Below are 20,759 nucleotides of genomic sequence, written 5' to 3'. Positions count from 1 at the left end.
GTGCCGGAGGGAGTGAGGGCAGTACTGGAGATGCCTTTCAGCTCGGAGGAGCTGAAAAAGGCACTCTCCGGGATGAAGGGAGGGAAGGTCCCGGGGAAGGATGGGCTTCCCAAGGAATTTTATTTTAAATTCTGGGAGCTGGTGGGCCGGGATTTTTTAGAGGTCGTTCGGGAGATCCACGAGAGGGGGGAGCTCGCCCCTTCGATGAAGGAGGGAGTGGTGGCCTTACTATATAAGAAGGGCGATGAGCTTGATTTGAACAACTGGCGCCCGATAACACTTCTGGGCGTCGACTATAAGCTCATCGCCCGGGCACTGGCGGGCCGGCTGAGTTTGGCCATGCCATTCCTGGTGGGGGAGGACCAGACCTGTGGGGTGGAGGGCAGGTCCGTAACATGGAACCTCCAGCTCACGAGGGACGTTTTTTGTTGGGTGGAGGAGAGGAACCTACCGTTGATTTTTGTTTCTCTGGACATGGAGAAGGCATTTGACAGGGTCAGCCATGGGTTTTTGTTTGGGGTTTTGGCGCGCTTGGGCTTTGGGGTGGGGTTTTTGAGGTGGCTGCAGCTCCTGTATAAAGGGGTAGGGAGTAGGGTAGGGGTCAACGGGTTTTTGGGGGAGATGGTGGGGCAGAAGGGGGGGGTAAGGCAGGGTTGCCCTTTGTCACCGCTCCTCTTCGTGCTTTACATAGAGCCGATGGCCGAGGCAGTGCGGAGGGACGGAGGGATAAGAGGGGTCCCAATGCCAGGAGCAGGGGGGCAGAGCGTGAAGGCAGGGCTGTACGCAGACGATGTCTGTCTGTTTTTGGAGGGGGACGGGAGTGTGCGGAGGGCAATGGAGGTGGTGGGGGACTTTGCCAGGGGGGCGGGGGCTTCTGTTAACCTGGCAAAGTCCACCATGAAATATTTAGGGGCATGGAAGGGTAGAAGGGATGGACAGTGTGGGCTGCAGGTAAGTATAGGGCCAGTGAGGGTCCTGGGGGTAGAGTTTGGAGAGGGAGACAGGCGGGACGCAGTGAGGAACTGGGAGAAGAGGGTGGCGGATGTGAAGGCCAAATTAGGCCTCTGGTCAACACGCCGGCTCACACTGTCCGGGAGGGTGTTAGCGGTAAAGGCCGACATTTTTCCGTTTTTAGTTTATTTGTCGTATGTTTTTCCTTTGCCCGTGCGGCTTAAGAGGGAGCTGGTGCGGGCGGTGTTCAAGTTTTTGTGGGGGGGGGGTTACGAGTATATAAGGAGAGAGGTAATGTATATGGCGGTGGAGGAGGGAGGGAGGGATGTGTTACATGTTCCGCTTAAGTTAGATGTGTTGTTTTTTTGTAATTTGTGTGTTTCCTTGGTTTCCCCGGTTTGTCATAAGTTTCAGTATTTTGTTCGTTTTTGGTTTTCGTCCTGTGTGCGGTTTCTGGTGGGGTGGGACAACAGGGTGCCGAGGGGGCAGGTGGCCCCTGCTCATTATGCGCAGGTGGGGCGCTGGGCCAAGAGGCACAAGGAGTGTGCAGACAAGGGGCTGGTGCTGCAGCACAGGGCCCTGTACAAGGCCTTAAAGGCGCGGCTGAGGCCTGTGGGGGGGACAGGAGTGCCGGTGGGGCGGGAGGTCTGGGCGGCTATCCAGCCAAAGGGCCTGGAGAACCGCCTAAGGGACCTGAACTGGCTGGTGGCCTACGGGAGGCTGCCGGTGAGGGACGTCCTGTACCGGCACGGGCTGACCCAGAACAGGTTCTGTCCCAGGGAGGGCTGTGGGAGGGAGGAGGAGACCGTGGCCCATGTCTTCTGGGGCTGCCCCTTTGCCCAGGAGGTGTGGCAGCTGATGGGGAGGAGGTACAGGAGCATAAGGGGGGTGACACGGGAGGGAGTGTTGTGTGGAGAGGGGTTGGGGAGGGAGAAGGGGAGGGCCAGGTTTCAGACACTGCTGCTGCTGAGCCTGGCGAAGCAGAAGCTGTGGGGGGCGCGGGGGGAGAGGGGGGCGGTGAAGACGGGGTGGACAGGGAGGGGGGTGGTGCGGATGGTGGAGGCGGAGGTGGAGCGGCGCTTCGGATGGGAGGTGCTGAGCTGGGGATTCCACGCTGCATGGGAGCGATGGAAGGGGGTGATATAAGGGTTTTTGAGGGGTTTGGTTGTGGTTCTGCTTTTGTTTCTGTTCTTGGTTGTGTTGCTGGTTTCTGTTCTGTTTTTGTTTGTATTGAAATGTGTTTGTACAGTGGGAATGTGTTGGGACTTTAGGGGAGGGGGTGGTTTTGAGTTTACTTTTGTCAAGACGATGTGATTTGGGTTTTGTTGTTCAGTGTTGTAAGGGAATGTGATGTGTAATGTGTTTGGTGCGGACCAATAAATTAATTTAAATACAAAAAAAAATCTGTTCTTATCAGTTTAATATCTGATACGTCCCCTATCAGGGGACTATATATTAAACGGATTTTTGGCACAGGGAGTCGGAGAAGGAGCTTGCTCCGTCCGCTTCAAGCATCGACCCGTTATTGCAGTGCGTTCGGGAACGGTGCGCCTCTCCAAGTTTTGTGCAAAAAAAGGTTGTGTTTTGTTGCCCTGTTCTTCCCCCTTTTTGTTTGTTTGTTTGTTTTTTTTGTATGTATGTAAATTGTGTTGTAAATAGGGTGAATATGTGCCCTTGTTGTAAGTGTGCTTGCCTCTGTTTTTTAGCAAAATGATGTAGTTTTCTGTGCGGGACGTAACTGTTTGTTGTCATTGCGCTGTCTCGCTTTTCCCACCTTCCCTCTCGGATTGTCTGTCCGGCCGGCCGGCTGGCGGCAGTGGCAACCCCGGGTCAGTGGGAGTGGCTGGGAAGGGGGCCGGAGGCGCCTGGTGCGCTGAAAGGTCACATTTCGCTCGGGTTTCTCTTCAGCACGCACAAATCTTTCGCCTTTTACTAAAGATTTCCGTGGAGAGGAACGCACCTGAGTTTGTGCTATTTTTGGATGCTCCGTCCACAGGGCGGGGCAACTTCGAACGGTTTAAGGACAGACGGCAATGTGCGACAGGTATGCGGGTTGCTTGCGAGTCGCCGACTTGCTCGTTTCTGGCTTATCGCCTGCTTGCCGCGTTCGATCGATGCCCCGCTCGCTAAATAGCTTTGGTCGCTGCCTAGAGAGCGGCTATTCAGTAAGTAACTCGGTAGTAAGTACGTAACAGCGTACTCGGTATGTGTCGAGTGTTTTTGGCGGCTGTGCCTGCCAGTGGAGGACAGTGGATCTTGGTGGGAGGAGCCAGCTGAGTCCGGTCGTTACGGTAGCTCGCCGACCGGCCAGTCAGTGCGTGCGCAGGGTTCTTGGGAAGGCGGGGAGGGGGGCCGGCTCCTGGGCCAGGTGGCGTCTTCCCCCGAGCGCGGTCCGGGGCCACCGGGAGGGCGCCGTCGGCAGGGGCCAGTGTGCGGTTATCGCTTCTCGGCCTTTTGGCTAAGATCAAGGGTAAGATCCATGATGGTTCATGGATCCCCTAGGGTCTCTGCTGGAGGTCTGGAGCGTATTCCACCTGCTCTCAAGCCAGGCTTTGGCCTGGTGGTGAGGAGCGATCGGGGGTTTTTTAGGTTCCCCCTGATAGACTAGTACCCTTCGGGGTTAGAAATGTACCCTTCGGGGCCTGAATTGTACCCTTCGGGGTTATCTGATTGGATTTATTGCTACTGGAAATTGGATTTGGATATGGATTGACTTGGATTTTGATTCGGACAACGGCGTTGTTGTACATATGTGAATAGGATTAGTTAGAGTAGATTTAATAATAAAAAGGTAAAACTCTTAGCCAACGCTAATGCCTTGACTTTGAGCTTCACCACAAAAAAAAAAAAAAAAAAAAAAATCTGTTCTTATCAGTTTAATATCTGATACGTCCCCTATCAGGGGACTATATATTAAACGGATTTTTGGCACAGGGAGTCGGAGAAGGAGCTTGCTCCGTCCGCTTCAAGCATCGACCCGTTATTGCAGTGCGTTCGGGAACGGTGCGCCTCTCCAAGTTTTGTGCAAAAAAAGGTTGTGTTTTGTTGCCCTGTTCTTCCCCCTTTTTGTTTGTTTGTTTGTTTTTTTTGTATGTATGTAAATTGTGTTGTAAATAGGGTGAATATGTGCCCTTGTTGTAAGTGTGCTTGCCTCTGTTTTTTAGCAAAATGATGTAGTTTTCTGTGCGGGACGTAACTGTTTGTTGTCATTGCGCTGTCTCGCTTTTCCCACCTTCCCTCTCGGATTGTCTGTCCGGCCGGCCGGCTGGCGGCAGTGGCAACCCCGGGTCAGTGGGAGTGGCTGGGAAGGGGGCCGGAGGCGCCTGGTGCGCTGAAAGGTCACATTTCGCTCGGGTTTCTCTTCAGCACGCACAAATCTTTCGCCTTTTACTAAAGATTTCCGTGGAGAGGAACGCACCTGAGTTTGTGCTATTTTTGGATGCTCCGTCCACAGGGCGGGGCAACTTCGAACGGTTTAAGGACAGACGGCAATGTGCGACAGGTATGCGGGTTGCTTGCGAGTCGCCGACTTGCTCGTTTCTGGCTTATCGCCTGCTTGCCGCGTTCGATCGATGCCCCGCTCGCTAAATAGCTTTGGTCGCTGCCTAGAGAGCGGCTATTCAGTAAGTAACTCGGTAGTAAGTACGTAACAGCGTACTCGGTATGTGTCGAGTGTTTTTGGCGGCTGTGCCTGCCAGTGGAGGACAGTGGATCTTGGTGGGAGGAGCCAGCTGAGTCCGGTCGTTACGGTAGCTCGCCGACCGGCCAGTCAGTGCGTGCGCAGGGTTCTTGGGAAGGCGGGGAGGGGGGCCGGCTCCTGGGCCAGGTGGCGTCTTCCCCCGAGCGCGGTCCGGGGCCACCGGGAGGGCGCCGTCGGCAGGGGCCAGTGTGCGGTTATCGCTTCTCGGCCTTTTGGCTAAGATCAAGTGTAGTATCTGTTCTTATCAGTTTAATATCTGATACGTCCCCTATCAGGGGACTATATATTAAACGGATTTTTGGCACAGGGAGTCGGAGAAGGAGCTTGCTCCGTCCGCTTCAAGCATCGACCCGTTATTGCAGTGCGTTCGGGAACGGTGCGCCTCTCCAAGTTTTGTGCAAAAAAAGGTTGTGTTTTGTTGCCCTGTTCTTCCCCCTTTTTGTTTGTTTGTTTGTTTTTTTTGTATGTATGTAAATTGTGTTGTAAATAGGGTGAATATGTGCCCTTGTTGTAAGTGTGCTTGCCTCTGTTTTTTAGCAAAATGATGTAGTTTTCTGTGCGGGACGTAACTGTTTGTTGTCATTGCGCTGTCTCGCTTTTCCCACCTTCCCTCTCGGATTGTCTGTCCGGCCGGCCGGCTGGCGGCAGTGGCAACCCCGGGTCAGTGGGAGTGGCTGGGAAGGGGGCCGGAGGCGCCTGGTGCGCTGAAAGGTCACATTTCGCTCGGGTTTCTCTTCAGCACGCACAAATCTTTCGCCTTTTACTAAAGATTTCCGTGGAGAGGAACGCACCTGAGTTTGTGCTATTTTTGGATGCTCCGTCCACAGGGCGGGGCAACTTCGAACGGTTTAAGGACAGACGGCAATGTGCGACAGGTATGCGGGTTGCTTGCGAGTCGCCGACTTGCTCGTTTCTGGCTTATCGCCTGCTTGCCGCGTTCGATCGATGCCCCGCTCGCTAAATAGCTTTGGTCGCTGCCTAGAGAGCGGCTATTCAGTAAGTAACTCGGTAGTAAGTACGTAACAGCGTACTCGGTATGTGTCGAGTGTTTTTGGCGGCTGTGCCTGCCAGTGGAGGACAGTGGATCTTGGTGGGAGGAGCCAGCTGAGTCCGGTCGTTACGGTAGCTCGCCGACCGGCCAGTCAGTGCGTGCGCAGGGTTCTTGGGAAGGCGGGGAGGGGGGCCGGCTCCTGGGCCAGGTGGCGTCTTCCCCCGAGCGCGGTCCGGGGCCACCGGGAGGGCGCCGTCGGCAGGGGCCAGTGTGCGGTTATCGCTTCTCGGCCTTTTGGCTAAGATCAAGTGGTTTGTGGGAGGGAGAAGCGAACACAGCAAATATGGCGACAAACAATTGGAGAGCTGTAAGGAATACGGTGAGGGTGAAGTGGGCAGGAGTCCCAGGGAGCATGCCACAGAGGGAGGAGTTTGTGAAGGCTTTTGTGTTGGAGAAGTTCTTGCTGACGGAGAAGGAAATCTTGGGCATTCAACGGAACGGAAGGGAGGAATTCGTGGACATCGCCTTTAGGGGACCGGATGCGTTCAAAGCCTTTATGGAGCGGAGTAAGATGGAAGACCTGGGGCCGTTCCGACTCGAGTCCATGGAGAGGAGGAACCACAGGGTGGTAGTGATCAATTTATTTGATATGAACGTGCCGGACGAGGCTGTCGGGAGGTACCTGGAGCGGTACGCCAGGGTGGTGGCTGGACCCAGATACCGGAGGGACGCCTATGGATTCTGGAACGGCCAGAGGGTGTACGAGGTCCTGCTCCGGGAGAGTGACCATGGCTACGAGGGCTACCTCCATCCTCCAGCCCTCTGCATGGTCGAGGGAGTAAAGGGCCACGTTATGTACTCCAGGCAGCCTCCCTTCTGTCGACGGTGCATGGAGGTGGGCCATGTCGACGCGGGGTGCCGGTCGGTGGTATGCTATAACTGTAGACAGCAAGGGCACATGGCGGCGGAGTGCAAGGAGCCACGCACCTGCAACACCTGTGGCTCCAGAGACCACTTCATGAGGGCATGCCCTGAGCGCCGCCGCACCTACGCCGACGCAGCCAGGGAGAGAGCAACGCCTACACCAGGGCCAGCGGGGGCTGAGAGGCCTACACCAGGCCCAACAAAGGCTGACGGGCCTACACCAGGCCCAAAGGAGGCGGAGAGGCCTACATCAGGCCCAGCAAGGGCTGAGAGGCCTACACCAGGCCTGGCAGGGGCAGGGAGGCCTACACCAGGCCCGGCAGAGGCTGAGGGGCTTATACCAGGCCCAAAGGAGGCAGAGAGGCCTACACTAGGCCCAGCGACGGTGGAGGGGCCTACACAAGGCCCAGCAGAGGCTGAGGGGCCTACACCAGGCCCAGTGGAGGCTGAGGGGCCTACACCAGGCCCAGCAGAGCAGAGCGAGGCAGAGAGCAGGAAGGGGGAGCAGAGAGGGCCTAGGCCGGGCTCAGCCGGGCCTAACATGGAGGAAGGCCCGATCCCGGACACCGACCTGGAGCTCGGCAGCAGGGAGGGGGGGGAGACGGTGGATGAAGGCAGCGACGACTCCGACATGGAGCTGTCCATGGAGGAGGATGCCGTCATCAGGCTGAGGGGAGAGAAGAGGAAGGAGAGGCCTGAGATGGCTGGAGCTCCACCGGGGGGGAGGCAGGCTAAGGCCAAGGCCCCTACCAAAGCCGTGGCTAGGCCCAAGGACTGGGCCGAGGAGGTGGAGAAGGAGATGGGGAGCTTGGAGGCTCCACCGCTAACGGATCCGAGGGGGGCCATGGAGAAGATTTTTGGACGGAGGTAGGCCGGAAGCCAATAAGTCTTTTAATACAGTTTTAGTAATGGAGAGGACTTTCATATCTCTAAATGCCAGGGGCATAAAGGAACGGGACAAAAGGGTTGCACTGTTTTTATCGCTAAAAGAGGTGCCGTTTGATGTACTGTTCCTTCAAGAATGCCATTTGGGAGGGGGGAAGGATGTGGCCATGTTTAGGAAGGATTGGGGTTTAGGGCCTTCAGTTTGGTCGGTGGGCAATGTCCACGCAGACGGCTTGGGGATTTTGTTTAGGGGAAGGGGGGTAGTGGTCGAGGAGTTCCTGACCATAGTCCCAGGAAGGCTCCTGTGTGTGGATGTTTTGTGGGGGGGGGAAAAATTACGGCTCATAAATGTACATGCCCCGTGCAATATTTCAGAGCGTTTGGCTTTTTTTAAGTTGTTGCCGGTTTTGTTGGCAACGAATAGAGGTATGATTTTGGGAGGGGACTTTAATGTGGCTGTGGATGAAGGGATAGTGGGAGGAAGGAGGGATTTTTCTGTTAGTTATTTAGAAAAAGAGATTTTAGTTAGGTTTTCTTTGTTTGATTGTTTTGGGGAAAATGGCCGACAGGGGGAGGGGTTTACATGGGCGAACTCCAGGGGCTGTAGGAGGAGGCTGGATTATTTTTTTGTTTCAAAGGCGTTTAAGTTGAAAAGTTTTGTGCTGCTACCAAGCTGGGCGTCCGACCATTGTGCAATAAAGTGTGTATTAGAGGGAGGGGAGCGGAAAAAAAGCAGGATTTGGAGCTTTAATGCAGAACTCCTGGAGGATGCAGTTTTTGTAGAGCAGTTCAAGGAGTTTTATTTTGGTTGGAAGGCTTTCAAGGCCAAATTTCCATGTATCTTGGAGTGGTGGGAGGTGGTAAAACAAAGGGTAAGGGAGTTCTGTGAGGCCTATGGGATAGCGAAGAGGAGGGAAGAGAGAGAGAGAGTGTGGGCACTACGGAGCGAACTACAATACTGGGTGGGGGTGGCAAACAGGGGAGGGAGGGTGAACGCAGAGGAGGTAAAGGGCTTAAAAGAAAAGATAAAAACTCATTACATCGGGAGAGCAAGGCGTTTCGCCTTCCTGGCAAGGGTGGAGAGGAGGGAGAAGGATGAGAGGGTAACCCCTTTCTTTTTTAAAGTCGTGAGGGAACGCCAGAGCGACGGATGGATAGAGGCGATAAGGACAGGCCAGGGGGAGGTAAGGAAGCAGGAGGAAAAACTGGACGCCGCGGCGCTTTTTTACTCAGGGCTGTTTGGGAGGGAGGAGAGGGACACAGAGGAGGGGGACAGGCTGGTAGGGAAGCTCTGGAGGAAGGTAAGGGAGGGAAGACAGGAAGCTCTGGGGAAGAAGATAGGCAAGGAAGAGGTAAGGGAGGCCTTGTTCTCCCTAAAAGCGGGGAAGACGCCAGGGAGGGACGGGATCACCAGGGAGCTATATACCCACTTCTGGGGTATAATGGCGGAGGACCTGGTGGAGGTTTTCAACCGGGTGGGAGAAGTGGGGAAAATGCCCCTATCAATGAGGGAGGGGGTTATACACCTGCTGTTCAAGAAGGGTGAGAGGACAGATCTGGGGAACTGGCGGCCAGTCACACTCCTCTGCACCGACTACAAGGTGCTGGGGAAGGTGCTGGCCAACAGGGCCAAGGGGGTTCTGGGGGAAGTGCTGGGACCAGATCAAACCTGTGCGGTCCCAGGAAGGATGGGGACCCAGAATTTAATCTTGCTCAGGGATGTGCTGAGCTGGGCGAGAAGCAGGAAGGTGGGGGTAGGGGTGATCAGCCTGGACCAGCAGAAGGCGTTCGACCGGGTCGATCACGCCTTCCTGGTGCAGGTTCTGGGCAAGATGGGGTTCGGAGTGAGGTTCATTTCCTGGGTGAAGACCCTCTATAGCGGGGCCTTCAGCCGGGTGAAAGTGAACGGGGCTCTGAGCGCGGCGGTGTCGCAGGGAAGAGGGGTGAGACAGGGGTGCCCTCTGTCCCCACTACTCTATGTCTGCTTCATAGAGCCCTTGGCAGAGCTGATGAGGCAGGACAGGGCTTTTAGGGGCCTGCAGATCCCAGGCAGCGGGGGAGAGACTTTGAAGCTGCTGCAATATGCGGACGACACGACTGTGGTGGTCTCCTCGGAAAGGGACATCGAGAGGGTCATGGGCCTGGTGGGCCAGTACTGTCGGGGGTCGGGGTCCAAGGTGAACAACAGCAAGTCGGCAGTGATGGTGACCGAGGGATGGAGAGGGAGGAGGGGGGAGCAGCATGGCCTCGCAGTGTGTGAGGACGGGATGAAGGTGCTGGGGATCCGGTTCAGCAGGGAGAGGGCAGACAGGCTGAACTGGGAACAGTGCCTGGAAAAGGTAAGGAAGAGGGTGGGTTTGTGGAGGGCGAGGGCATTAACATTGACAGGTAAGGTATTAGTGGTGAAGGCGGATTTTTTGCCGCAATTGATTTATTTAGGGAGGGTTTTTCCGATGCCGGCGGTGTGCAAGGTGAAAATGAACCGGTTGATTTTTAATTTCTTGTGGGGAGGGCGGTTAGAGCCGGTAAAACGGGAGGTTTTATTTTTGCCAGTGGAGAAAGGGGGAAGAGGCCTCGTGGATGTGGGCTTAAAGCTAGAGGTGCTAGCTTTAAAGGGCATTTTTGATACCCTGGTGGCGGATGAGGGCCACAAGTGCCGGCACCTCATGAAGATGTGGGTGGGGACAGCAATGAGAGAACTGGTGGGGTGGGACAACAGGGGGCCGAGGGCGGAGGATACCCCGTGGTGTTACGCAAGGGCAGTTCTCTTTTTAAGGGCTCACAGAGAGATCATCATGGCGCAGGGGCTGCGGGACCATAGGGCCCTCTATAAAGCGATCCTGGGCAGGAGGACGAGGGAGGCAGAGAGGGAGGTGGAAAGGTGCGGAGGGCAATGGAGGTGGCTGACGGCCAGGTGGCTCCCAAACCGGGCAGGAGACCTGAACTGGTTGGGCGGTCTGGGAAGACTACCGGTGAGGGAGAGGATGCACAGGGCGGGCACTGCCAGGAGCCCTTTGTGCCCTAGGGGCTGTGGGAGGGAGGAGACGGGAGGGCACGCCCTATGGGAATGCCCTTTCGCAAGAGTGTTCTGGGGTAGGGCAAACAGGGGGGTGTTTCTCCCGGTATGGGCCACAGCAGTGGACAAGGAGGGGGTCATGAGGGCTGCCGGGGTGGGGAGCATGAAGGCGGAGGAGAGGGAGGTTTTCAGCCTCCTGGTGAGCTGGGGGAAGCTGGCCCTGTGGGACAGTAGGAACAGGAAGGTACTGAATCCCTCAGATGGCACGACGGGGGTGCAGTGTTTTAAGGGGTGGGAGAGAAGAGTGGAGGTGGAGATGAGGGTGTGCGCCCACGTAGGGGAAAAAAAAAGGGGAGAAAAGAAATGGGAAAAGGTGAGGGCCGCCTTGAGCCTCTAAGAGGCAAATGTGTAAATAGTGTAAATAAAAGTGTAAATACTGAATATATAGGTGTTGTCTGTGGAAAAGGTAAGGGGTGGGTATACAGTGGGGGTTATGTGTATGTAATGTAAATAAAATGTAAAATGTAATTTGTAAAATAAAAGTTTCTTAAACAAAAAAAAAAACATCTGTTCTTATCAGTTTAATATCTGATACGTCCCCTATCAGGGGACTATATATTAAACGGATTTTTGGCACAGGGAGTCGGAGAAGGAGCTTGCTCCGTCCGCTTCAAGCATCGACCCGTTATTGCAGTGCGTTCGGGAACGGTGCGCCTCTCCAAGTTTTGTGCAAAAAAAGGTTGTGTTTTGTTGCCCTGTTCTTCCCCCTTTTTGTTTGTTTGTTTGTTTTTTTTGTATGTATGTAAATTGTGTTGTAAATAGGGTGAATATGTGCCCTTGTTGTAAGTGTGCTTGCCTCTGTTTTTTAGCAAAATGATGTAGTTTTCTGTGCGGGACGTAACTGTTTGTTGTCATTGCGCTGTCTCGCTTTTCCCACCTTCCCTCTCGGATTGTCTGTCCGGCCGGCCGGCTGGCGGCAGTGGCAACCCCGGGTCAGTGGGAGTGGCTGGGAAGGGGGCCGGAGGCGCCTGGTGCGCTGAAAGGTCACATTTCGCTCGGGTTTCTCTTCAGCACGCACAAATCTTTCGCCTTTTACTAAAGATTTCCGTGGAGAGGAACGCACCTGAGTTTGTGCTATTTTTGGATGCTCCGTCCACAGGGCGGGGCAACTTCGAACGGTTTAAGGACAGACGGCAATGTGCGACAGGTATGCGGGTTGCTTGCGAGTCGCCGACTTGCTCGTTTCTGGCTTATCGCCTGCTTGCCGCGTTCGATCGATGCCCCGCTCGCTAAATAGCTTTGGTCGCTGCCTAGAGAGCGGCTATTCAGTAAGTAACTCGGTAGTAAGTACGTAACAGCGTACTCGGTATGTGTCGAGTGTTTTTGGCGGCTGTGCCTGCCAGTGGAGGACAGTGGATCTTGGTGGGAGGAGCCAGCTGAGTCCGGTCGTTACGGTAGCTCGCCGACCGGCCAGTCAGTGCGTGCGCAGGGTTCTTGGGAAGGCGGGGAGGGGGGCCGGCTCCTGGGCCAGGTGGCGTCTTCCCCCGAGCGCGGTCCGGGGCCACCGGGAGGGCGCCGTCGGCAGGGGCCAGTGTGCGGTTATCGCTTCTCGGCCTTTTGGCTAAGATCAAGTGTAGTATCTGTTCTTATCAGTTTAATATCTGATACGTCCCCTATCAGGGGACTATATATTAAACGGATTTTTGGCACAGGGAGTCGGAGAAGGAGCTTGCTCCGTCCGCTTCAAGCATCGACCCGTTATTGCAGTGCGTTCGGGAACGGTGCGCCTCTCCAAGTTTTGTGCAAAAAAAGGTTGTGTTTTGTTGCCCTGTTCTTCCCCCTTTTTGTTTGTTTGTTTGTTTTTTTTGTATGTATGTAAATTGTGTTGTAAATAGGGTGAATATGTGCCCTTGTTGTAAGTGTGCTTGCCTCTGTTTTTTAGCAAAATGATGTAGTTTTCTGTGCGGGACGTAACTGTTTGTTGTCATTGCGCTGTCTCGCTTTTCCCACCTTCCCTCTCGGATTGTCTGTCCGGCCGGCCGGCTGGCGGCAGTGGCAACCCCGGGTCAGTGGGAGTGGCTGGGAAGGGGGCCGGAGGCGCCTGGTGCGCTGAAAGGTCACATTTCGCTCGGGTTTCTCTTCAGCACGCACAAATCTTTCGCCTTTTACTAAAGATTTCCGTGGAGAGGAACGCACCTGAGTTTGTGCTATTTTTGGATGCTCCGTCCACAGGGCGGGGCAACTTCGAACGGTTTAAGGACAGACGGCAATGTGCGACAGGTATGCGGGTTGCTTGCGAGTCGCCGACTTGCTCGTTTCTGGCTTATCGCCTGCTTGCCGCGTTCGATCGATGCCCCGCTCGCTAAATAGCTTTGGTCGCTGCCTAGAGAGCGGCTATTCAGTAAGTAACTCGGTAGTAAGTACGTAACAGCGTACTCGGTATGTGTCGAGTGTTTTTGGCGGCTGTGCCTGCCAGTGGAGGACAGTGGATCTTGGTGGGAGGAGCCAGCTGAGTCCGGTCGTTACGGTAGCTCGCCGACCGGCCAGTCAGTGCGTGCGCAGGGTTCTTGGGAAGGCGGGGAGGGGGGCCGGCTCCTGGGCCAGGTGGCGTCTTCCCCCGAGCGCGGTCCGGGGCCACCGGGAGGGCGCCGTCGGCAGGGGCCAGTGTGCGGTTATCGCTTCTCGGCCTTTTGGCTAAGATCAAGTGTAGTATCTGTTCTTATCAGTTTAATATCTGATACGTCCCCTATCAGGGGACTATATATTAAACGGATTTTTGGCACAGGGAGTCGGAGAAGGAGCTTGCTCCGTCCGCTTCAAGCATCGACCCGTTATTGCAGTGCGTTCGGGAACGGTGCGCCTCTCCAAGTTTTGTGCAAAAAAAGGTTGTGTTTTGTTGCCCTGTTCTTCCCCCTTTTTGTTTGTTTGTTTGTTTTTTTTGTATGTATGTAAATTGTGTTGTAAATAGGGTGAATATGTGCCCTTGTTGTAAGTGTGCTTGCCTCTGTTTTTTAGCAAAATGATGTAGTTTTCTGTGCGGGACGTAACTGTTTGTTGTCATTGCGCTGTCTCGCTTTTCCCACCTTCCCTCTCGGATTGTCTGTCCGGCCGGCCGGCTGGCGGCAGTGGCAACCCCGGGTCAGTGGGAGTGGCTGGGAAGGGGGCCGGAGGCGCCTGGTGCGCTGAAAGGTCACATTTCGCTCGGGTTTCTCTTCAGCACGCACAAATCTTTCGCCTTTTACTAAAGATTTCCGTGGAGAGGAACGCACCTGAGTTTGTGCTATTTTTGGATGCTCCGTCCACAGGGCGGGGCAACTTCGAACGGTTTAAGGACAGACGGCAATGTGCGACAGGTATGCGGGTTGCTTGCGAGTCGCCGACTTGCTCGTTTCTGGCTTATCGCCTGCTTGCCGCGTTCGATCGATGCCCCGCTCGCTAAATAGCTTTGGTCGCTGCCTAGAGAGCGGCTATTCAGTAAGTAACTCGGTAGTAAGTACGTAACAGCGTACTCGGTATGTGTCGAGTGTTTTTGGCGGCTGTGCCTGCCAGTGGAGGACAGTGGATCTTGGTGGGAGGAGCCAGCTGAGTCCGGTCGTTACGGTAGCTCGCCGACCGGCCAGTCAGTGCGTGCGCAGGGTTCTTGGGAAGGCGGGGAGGGGGGCCGGCTCCTGGGCCAGGTGGCGTCTTCCCCCGAGCGCGGTCCGGGGCCACCGGGAGGGCGCCGTCGGCAGGGGCCAGTGTGCGGTTATCGCTTCTCGGCCTTTTGGCAAAGATAAAGACGGGAAGAGGATGGGAACGCCGGAAGGTGACGTGCCGACCCACAGGGTGCGGCTGAGGAACACGGTTCGGGTGGAGATGGAGGACGGAGAGAGGAGGAAAGGTTTCACTTTGGATTTTTTTGTGAAGAACATCTTGAAGGAGTTACTAAGGGTTGACAGCGAGACAGTTTTTTGCCTCCAGGATTTTTCCCCACGAGGGTTTTTTGATTTAACATTTGTGTCAGAAGCCGCCTGCTACAACCTGCACCAGAAATTTGTGGAACACAAAGAGGACCCGGCACTGCAAGGGATTACCGTCCATTTGCTATATAACAAGGCCCTGCGACCCCTGATGATCCACCTCTACAACCCCTTTGTTCGGGAGGAGGACATCCTGGCCTTCCTGCTCAGGTACTGTTCAGATGTGAGGGAGGGGGTGAAATTGAAAGACAGATTTGGTTTTTGGAACGGGAAAAGACGTTTTAATGTCCGTTTTAAGCAGGATCCTTCAGGGGTGGGGGGGGTAGCACATCCTCCTGGGGCCTTCTCCATAGGCCCGGACAGGGGCTACCTGGTATACCCAGGGCAACCTTTGTACTGTCGTAGGTGTGGATTGTATGGGCATGTTAAGGCGGTGTGCTCCACTGACCGATGTAGGCATTGTGCATCGGCGGAGCATGCTACAAGAGACTGTGTGGCCCCGAAAATGTGCAGTCTTTGCGGGAGTGTGGAGCACCTTTTCCGGGCCTGCCCAGAAAGGGTGAGGTCGTTTGCGGCCCTGGTGCAGGGTGAGTTTGGGGCCTACTCTGGGCCTCCTGGAGGTCAAGCACGGCCTAGCACCAGGAAGGCCGGGCGAGAAGCAGGGGAGTCGGCTACGGAGGGAGGGCAGGCTTCGGAGCACGGGGCTGGGCCTTCCAGCACTACTAGCCCAGGCTCTGCGGCGGCCTTGGCCACTAGGCCGGATCAGGAAGGGGTGGGGCCTGGTGGGCTGGCTCCGGTTCCGGAACCATCCCTGCATCCTGGGCACAGGAGCGAGACCTCAGCTTTGGAGGAGCCACGGAGGGGCGCGGAGGGGAGTACAGAGCAAGAGGCAAGGGGGTCCAGTGAGACCATGGAGGCTTGGTCTGGGTCGGGTCCGGCTTCCGGTCGGGCTCCGGTTTCCGGTCCGGGTCTGGCTTTGGGTTCCGGTCCGGCTCCGGGTTCCGGTCCGGCTCCGGATTCCGTGCGGGCTCCGGGTTCCGGCCCGGGTCCGGCTCTGGGGTCCGGTCCGGCTTCGGATTCCGGTTCGGGTTCCGGTCCGGCTCCGGATTCCGGTTCGGTCCGGGCCTACTCACCGGGGCAGATCTTCGGGCCTTCCTCGCGTCCTGGCCTGGGTTTGGGGCTTGGGGCAGTGGTGATGAAGGCGAGGGTCTGGGCGGAGGAGTCCGGAGTCCCAAGAGAGGGTTCGCCGGAGCTATTTTCCCCTTTGTCGGTGCCTCCTGTGGAGGAGGTTTTGTCCCCGGAGGCGGAGGGAGCGGCTATGTGCACCACTGCGGACCTGCAGACCCCGTTGGCGTGGGGGGACAGCCCTCCTCCAGAGGGAGAGGTGCCGGAGTGGGCGCAGGTGGCAGCACGGAAGCGGGTTCGCTCGGGGGACACGAACGGGAGAGAAGCAAAGGCAGGACCGGGCATCCCTCTGCAGAACAGGTTCCTGGCCCTTTCAGACTCGGCGGAGGGGGAGGCCCAGGAGGTGGACATTGAGGTGGACCTGGAGGAGGCATCCGGAGCCTCTGCGGCCTCAGCGGGACCGGCAGTCAGCCCGGCTTCCCAGTTTGCAGGCTGGGATGTGGCGGGGATCACAGGGGTGATGGGGATGGAGAAAGGACTCGAGGGAGGGGGGGACTCCTCTGAGAAGGAAGGGGATTGAAGGTCAGTAAAAAAATTTTTTGTTAAAAAAAATGGTGGTAAATGTAATCACTTTGAATGTGCGGGGTTTGAGAAACTCGGGGAAGAGGCAGGCACTTTTTGCCTCTTTAGCGGCGACAAGAGGGAAGGTTTTTTTGTTACAGGAGGTGCACCTTCGGGACATGGGGGATGTACTGGGTTTCTCAGAGGAGTGGACGTGGGGCCCATCGGCGTGGTCGGTGGGCAGCGTTCATGCCGATGGGCTGGGGATTTTGGTGAAGGGCGCTGATATGGAAATCCAGGAGTCTGTGGACATTGTGGCGGGGCGGGCGATGTACGCAGACGTTAATCAGGGTCCTTTTAAAATAAGAATTTTTAATGTGTACGGGCCAACTCGGAGTGGGCGGAGGCTGGAGGTTTTTAGGGAGCTGGTGCCCAGTCTGTCCACCTCCAGGCGGATAATCCTGGGGGGGGACTTTAATGTGTCGCTGGATGGGGGTGGGGCTAGCGCTGCTGGGGGGGGGGATTATTCGGCAAGAGCGCTGGCGGAGTTGGTCAGGGATTACGGCCTGGTCGACTCCTTCCGGGCGGCACATCCGGCGGCTCCAGGCTTTACCTGGCGGAATTCCAGGGGAGCTGCGAGCCGCCTGGACTACATTTTTGTGCCGAAGGAGTGGGTGGGGGTGACCGCCACGCTGCAGCCTTCATGGGCATCTGACCATGACATGCTGCAGGTGGCGGTCCCCATTCCCAACACGCAATGGGGGCCAGGCTACTGGAAAATGAATACCTCCCTAATGAAATCCAGGGCGTTCCAGGAGGCCTTTCGAGGCTTTTATAAGGCCGTGAGGGCACTGCGGGGGTTCTACTCCACAGTGGTAGACTGGTGGGAGGCGGCAAAAGTGCGTTTCGGCCTTTTTTGCCAAAGGTACAGCATGGCGCAGCGGCGGAGGGAGCGGACGGAGGTGAAGAAGTGGCTAGACGCCTTGGCGTATATGCACACCCAGCTCAACAGGGGGAGGGCAGTGAGGTGGGAGGCCTATGAGGGGGCGAAGGAGAGGGTGAGAAGCCTCCTGGAGGGGAGGGCTAAGGCCTTGGCCTTCCAGGGCCGGCTGAGGGAGATGGAGGAGGGGGAGAAGCCCACTGCTTTTTTTTTTCAGGCTGCTGAGGCTCGGAGGAAGGCCGCCGTGATCTCTGGGTTGAAAGGGGAAGCGGGGCTGGAAACGGGGGTCCCGGAGATGCTGGGGATCGCGGAGGGCTTCTTCCGAGACCTTTTCAGCAGGAGAGAGTGCGACCCGGAGGAGCAGGAGGCACTGCTGGGGTGTGTGGTGCCCCGGTTGGGGCGGGAGGAAGGGCAGGCACTGGAGGCGGAGCTCAGTCTGGAGGAGCTGACAGGGGCGCTCCGCTCCATGAGGGAAGGGAGGGCCCCGGGGCATGACGGACTCCCGTGGGACTTCTACAGGGAGTTTTGGGACATCATTGGTCCGGATCTCATGGAGGTCTTTCAGGCGCTTCTGGAGGGGGGAGCGCTGTCGGCCTCCATGAGAAAGGGAGTGGTGACGCTGCTCCACAAGGGAGGGGACAGGGCTGACCTTAAGAACTGGCGTCCAATCACCCTGCTGACGGCGGACTATAAGCTGCTGGCCAAAGCAGCTGCGGTCCGCCTGAAGCAGGTGATGGACGTCCTGGTCAGCCCTGACCAAACTTGTGGGGTACCTGGGCGGTCCTGCAGCTGGAACCTGGTTCTGCTGCGGGACACAATTGACTGGGTGCGCGATCGGGGCCTTCCTCTGGCGGTGGTCAGCATCGACCAGGAGAAGGCCTTCGATCGGGTGCAGCACGCCTTCCTGTTCCGGGTCCTGCAGCGGATGGGTTTGGGCCCTCGGTTTCTGTCTTGGCTGCGTATGCTGTACAGGGGAGTGTACAGCTGCGTAAGAGTGAATGGGTTTCTGAGCGGGGCTGTGGAGCAAGCGGGGGGGGTGCGGCAGGGGTGCCCAATCTCCCCGCTGCTCTACGTCCTGTTCATGGAGCCCTTTGCGGAGCTGGTGCGCCGGGACCCAGGGGTGGACGGGGTGAGGATCCCAGGGGCTGCAGGGGCCGAGTTGAAAATCCAGCAGTACGCGGACGACACGACAATTTTTGTGTCGTCGACTCGGTCCCTGGCAAGGGTGAGAGTCCTGGTGGACAGGTTTGCGGCAGGGACGGGCTCCAGGGTGAACCTGTCCAAGTCCTCAGTCCTGCTGTGTGGCCGGTGGAGAGAGGAGGTGAGGGACTACGGTGGCTGGGAGCGGTGCCAGGGGGGACTGAAGGTGTTGGGGGTGCGCTTCTTTCCCCAGGGCAGTGGTGAGCGGAACTGGGAAGAACGTATGGCGCTGGTGAGATCACGGCTGGGGGTGTGGGCACGCAGGCGGCTGTCACTGACTGGGAGGGTGGTAGTGGTGAGGGCTGTCCTGCTCCCACTACTCCTACACTTGGCCTACGTCTTCCCAGTTCCTGCAACGATCAAGGTGGCCCTGACCAGGGCCATGTTCAAGTTTCTGTGGGGAGGGAGGTACGAATATGTGCGTCGCGACCTCATGTACATGCCGGTGGACAAGGGGGGTCGCGGCGTGCCGAGAATCCCCCTGAAACTTGACGCGATTTTTACATCTTTCGCGTGTAGGATGGTCCTGGGAAGGGTCCCCCACAAGTGCTACCACTTCGCCCGTCTCCACCTGGCGACCGCACTGAGGCACTGGGTGCCGCTGACCCACGTGGCTCCACGGGCAGAACAGCAGTCCCCGGCCTATCAGGCAGTGCTGCGCTTCCTTGGGCAGTGCCCGGCTCCAGTGGAGAGGGAGAGCCTTCTCCAGCACAGGCTGCTGTACAACAGCATTGCGGGCAGGCAGGTGGCAGGTCCTGAAGGGGTGCCGCTGAACCTCGAGTGGGGCAAGGTGAGCGGGGGGAGGGCACCAGGGGTGGTGCGGGACCTCCACTGGCTGTGCGCGATGGGCAGGCTGTCGGTGCGGGAGGTGCTGCATCGCCATGGGTGCAGTGCCAGCCCACTCTGTCCAAGGGGCTGTGGGCTGGTGGAGTCGGTGGCGCACGCCCTATGGGAGTGCCAGTTTGCAAGGGTGTACTGGGGGTTGGTGCAGGGCCTCCTCAGTGGGATAGGGCCTGCCTTCACCCTGAGCAGAGAGAGAGTCCTGTACAGGCGGGGGCTGGCGGCAGTGGGAGCCGTGGCTGAGGGTGTAGTGTGGGAGGTGGTAGGGTATGGCAAGTGGGTGCTGTGGGAGGACAGGATGGCAGCAGTGGGGATGAGGCTGAGGGTCCTGACTCCCAGCCAGCTCTTCCATAGGTTCTCTGGGAGGGTAGCGGAGAGAATAAGGGGGGATGGGGTGGTGCACGGGTGGGAATGGGTGCGGAAGTACTGGGGAGGCCTGGAAAGGCTCTTCCTCTGGGAGGGGGGTCCTGGGAATATGTAAGCATGTAAATAGAATGTATGTGATTGGGGTGGTTGGGTTCGGGGTTTGTGGGGTGGGGTGGGGTGGGGTGGGGTGGGGAGGGGGGAGGGGGGAGGGGGGAGGGGGGAGGGTGGAGGGTGGGGTTCTTCTTGTTGTTTTTGTATTTGTATTGTTTTTGTTGTTGGAGTTGTTTGTTTGGGGTTTTGTAATTAGGGTAAGTGGGGGGTGGGAGGGGGTGGGGTGGGGGGTGGTATGGTTGTTTCGGTTCTGTTTTTTGTTTGGTTTGAAATGTGTTGATACAGTGGGAATGTGTTGGGACTTTGGGACTTCAGGGGAGGGTGGGGTTTTGAGTTTACAGTTGTTAAGAGGATGTGGTTTGGAATTTGTTTGTTTATTGTTTGTATGAAAATGTAATGAGGTTGGTGTGGACCAATAAATTAATTTAAATACAAAAAAATCTGTTCTTATCAGTTTAATATCTGATACGTCCCCTATCAGGGGACTATATATTAAACGGATTTTTGGCACAGGGAGTCGGAGAAGGAGCTTGCTCCGTCCGCTTCAAGCATCGACCCGTTATTGCAGTGCGTTCGGGAACGGTGCGCCTCTCCAAGTTTTGTGCAAAAAAAGGTTGTGTTTTGTTGCCCTGTTCTTCCCCCTTTTTGTTTGTTTGTTTGTTTTTTTTGTATGTATGTAAATTGTGTTGTAAATAGGGTGAATATGTGCCCTTGTTGTAAGTGTGCTTGCCTCTGTTTTTTAGCAAAATGATGTAGTTTTCTGTGCGGGACGTAACTGTTTGTTGTCATTGCGCTGTCTCGCTTTTCCCACCTTCCCTCTCGGATTGTCTGTCCGGCCGGCCGGCTGGCGGCAGTGGCAACCCCGGGTCAGTGGGAGTGGCTGGGAAGGGGGCCGGAGGCGCCTGGTGCGCTGAAAGGTCACATTTCGCTCGGGTTTCTCTTCAGCACGCACAAATCTTTCGCCTTTTACTAAAGATTTCCGTGGAGAGGAACGCACCTGAGTTTGTGCTATTTTTGGATGCTCCGTCCACAGGGCGGGGCAACTTCGAACGGTTTAAGGACAGACGGCAATGTGCGACAGGTATGCGGGTTGCTTGCGAGTCGCCGACTTGCTCGTTTCTGGCTTATCGCCTGCTTGCCGCGTTCGATCGATGCCCCGCTCGCTAAATAGCTTTGGTCGCTGCCTAGAG

The 20,759-nt window shown here is 56.6% G+C and overlaps 11 non-coding genes and 3 pseudogenes across 11 annotated transcripts; all 14 read left to right on the top strand.

Annotated features, from left to right (window-relative positions):
* Positions 1 to 2,327: 2,327 nt before the first annotated feature.
* On the top strand, positions 2,328 to 2,507 carry LOC133106433 (U2 spliceosomal RNA; annotated as a pseudogene).
* A 332-nt stretch (positions 2,508 to 2,839) lies between these two features.
* Positions 2,840 to 2,956, top strand: LOC133105976 (U5 spliceosomal RNA). The gene has a single exon (XR_009704158.1). It is a non-coding gene; the product is annotated as a U5 spliceosomal RNA (small nuclear RNA).
* Positions 2,957 to 3,764: 808 nt separating this feature from the next.
* LOC133106501 (U2 spliceosomal RNA) lies at positions 3,765 to 3,965 on the top strand (annotated as a pseudogene).
* Positions 3,966 to 4,297: 332 nt separating this feature from the next.
* Positions 4,298 to 4,414, top strand: LOC133105975 (U5 spliceosomal RNA). Its single transcript, XR_009704157.1, has one exon. It is a non-coding gene; the product is annotated as a U5 spliceosomal RNA (small nuclear RNA).
* Positions 4,415 to 4,847: 433 nt separating this feature from the next.
* LOC133106201 (U2 spliceosomal RNA) lies at positions 4,848 to 5,038 on the top strand. Its single transcript, XR_009704371.1, has one exon. It is a non-coding gene; the product is annotated as a U2 spliceosomal RNA (small nuclear RNA).
* Positions 5,039 to 5,370: 332 nt separating this feature from the next.
* Positions 5,371 to 5,487, top strand: LOC133105974 (U5 spliceosomal RNA). The gene has a single exon (XR_009704156.1). It is a non-coding gene; the product is annotated as a U5 spliceosomal RNA (small nuclear RNA).
* A 5,516-nt stretch (positions 5,488 to 11,003) lies between these two features.
* On the top strand, positions 11,004 to 11,186 carry LOC133106437 (U2 spliceosomal RNA). The gene has a single exon (XR_009704490.1). It is a non-coding gene; the product is annotated as a U2 spliceosomal RNA (small nuclear RNA).
* Positions 11,187 to 11,518: 332 nt separating this feature from the next.
* On the top strand, positions 11,519 to 11,635 carry LOC133105973 (U5 spliceosomal RNA). Its single transcript, XR_009704155.1, has one exon. It is a non-coding gene; the product is annotated as a U5 spliceosomal RNA (small nuclear RNA).
* A 433-nt stretch (positions 11,636 to 12,068) lies between these two features.
* On the top strand, positions 12,069 to 12,259 carry LOC133106200 (U2 spliceosomal RNA). Its single transcript, XR_009704370.1, has one exon. It is a non-coding gene; the product is annotated as a U2 spliceosomal RNA (small nuclear RNA).
* A 332-nt stretch (positions 12,260 to 12,591) lies between these two features.
* On the top strand, positions 12,592 to 12,708 carry LOC133105972 (U5 spliceosomal RNA). Its single transcript, XR_009704154.1, has one exon. It is a non-coding gene; the product is annotated as a U5 spliceosomal RNA (small nuclear RNA).
* Positions 12,709 to 13,141: 433 nt separating this feature from the next.
* Positions 13,142 to 13,332, top strand: LOC133106199 (U2 spliceosomal RNA). The gene has a single exon (XR_009704369.1). It is a non-coding gene; the product is annotated as a U2 spliceosomal RNA (small nuclear RNA).
* Positions 13,333 to 13,664: 332 nt separating this feature from the next.
* On the top strand, positions 13,665 to 13,781 carry LOC133105971 (U5 spliceosomal RNA). Its single transcript, XR_009704153.1, has one exon. It is a non-coding gene; the product is annotated as a U5 spliceosomal RNA (small nuclear RNA).
* Positions 13,782 to 19,984: 6,203 nt separating this feature from the next.
* On the top strand, positions 19,985 to 20,162 carry LOC133106396 (U2 spliceosomal RNA; annotated as a pseudogene).
* Positions 20,163 to 20,494: 332 nt separating this feature from the next.
* Positions 20,495 to 20,611, top strand: LOC133105969 (U5 spliceosomal RNA). The gene has a single exon (XR_009704152.1). It is a non-coding gene; the product is annotated as a U5 spliceosomal RNA (small nuclear RNA).
* Positions 20,612 to 20,759: the final 148 nt, after the last annotated feature.

This window comes from Conger conger, chromosome 12, assembly GCF_963514075.1.
Source record: "Conger conger chromosome 12, fConCon1.1, whole genome shotgun sequence".
NCBI classification, from domain to species: domain Eukaryota; kingdom Metazoa; phylum Chordata; class Actinopteri; order Anguilliformes; family Congridae; genus Conger; species Conger conger.
The sequence above is the reverse complement of the archived record's forward strand: the minus strand, read 5'-3'. Positions and strand labels throughout refer to the sequence as shown.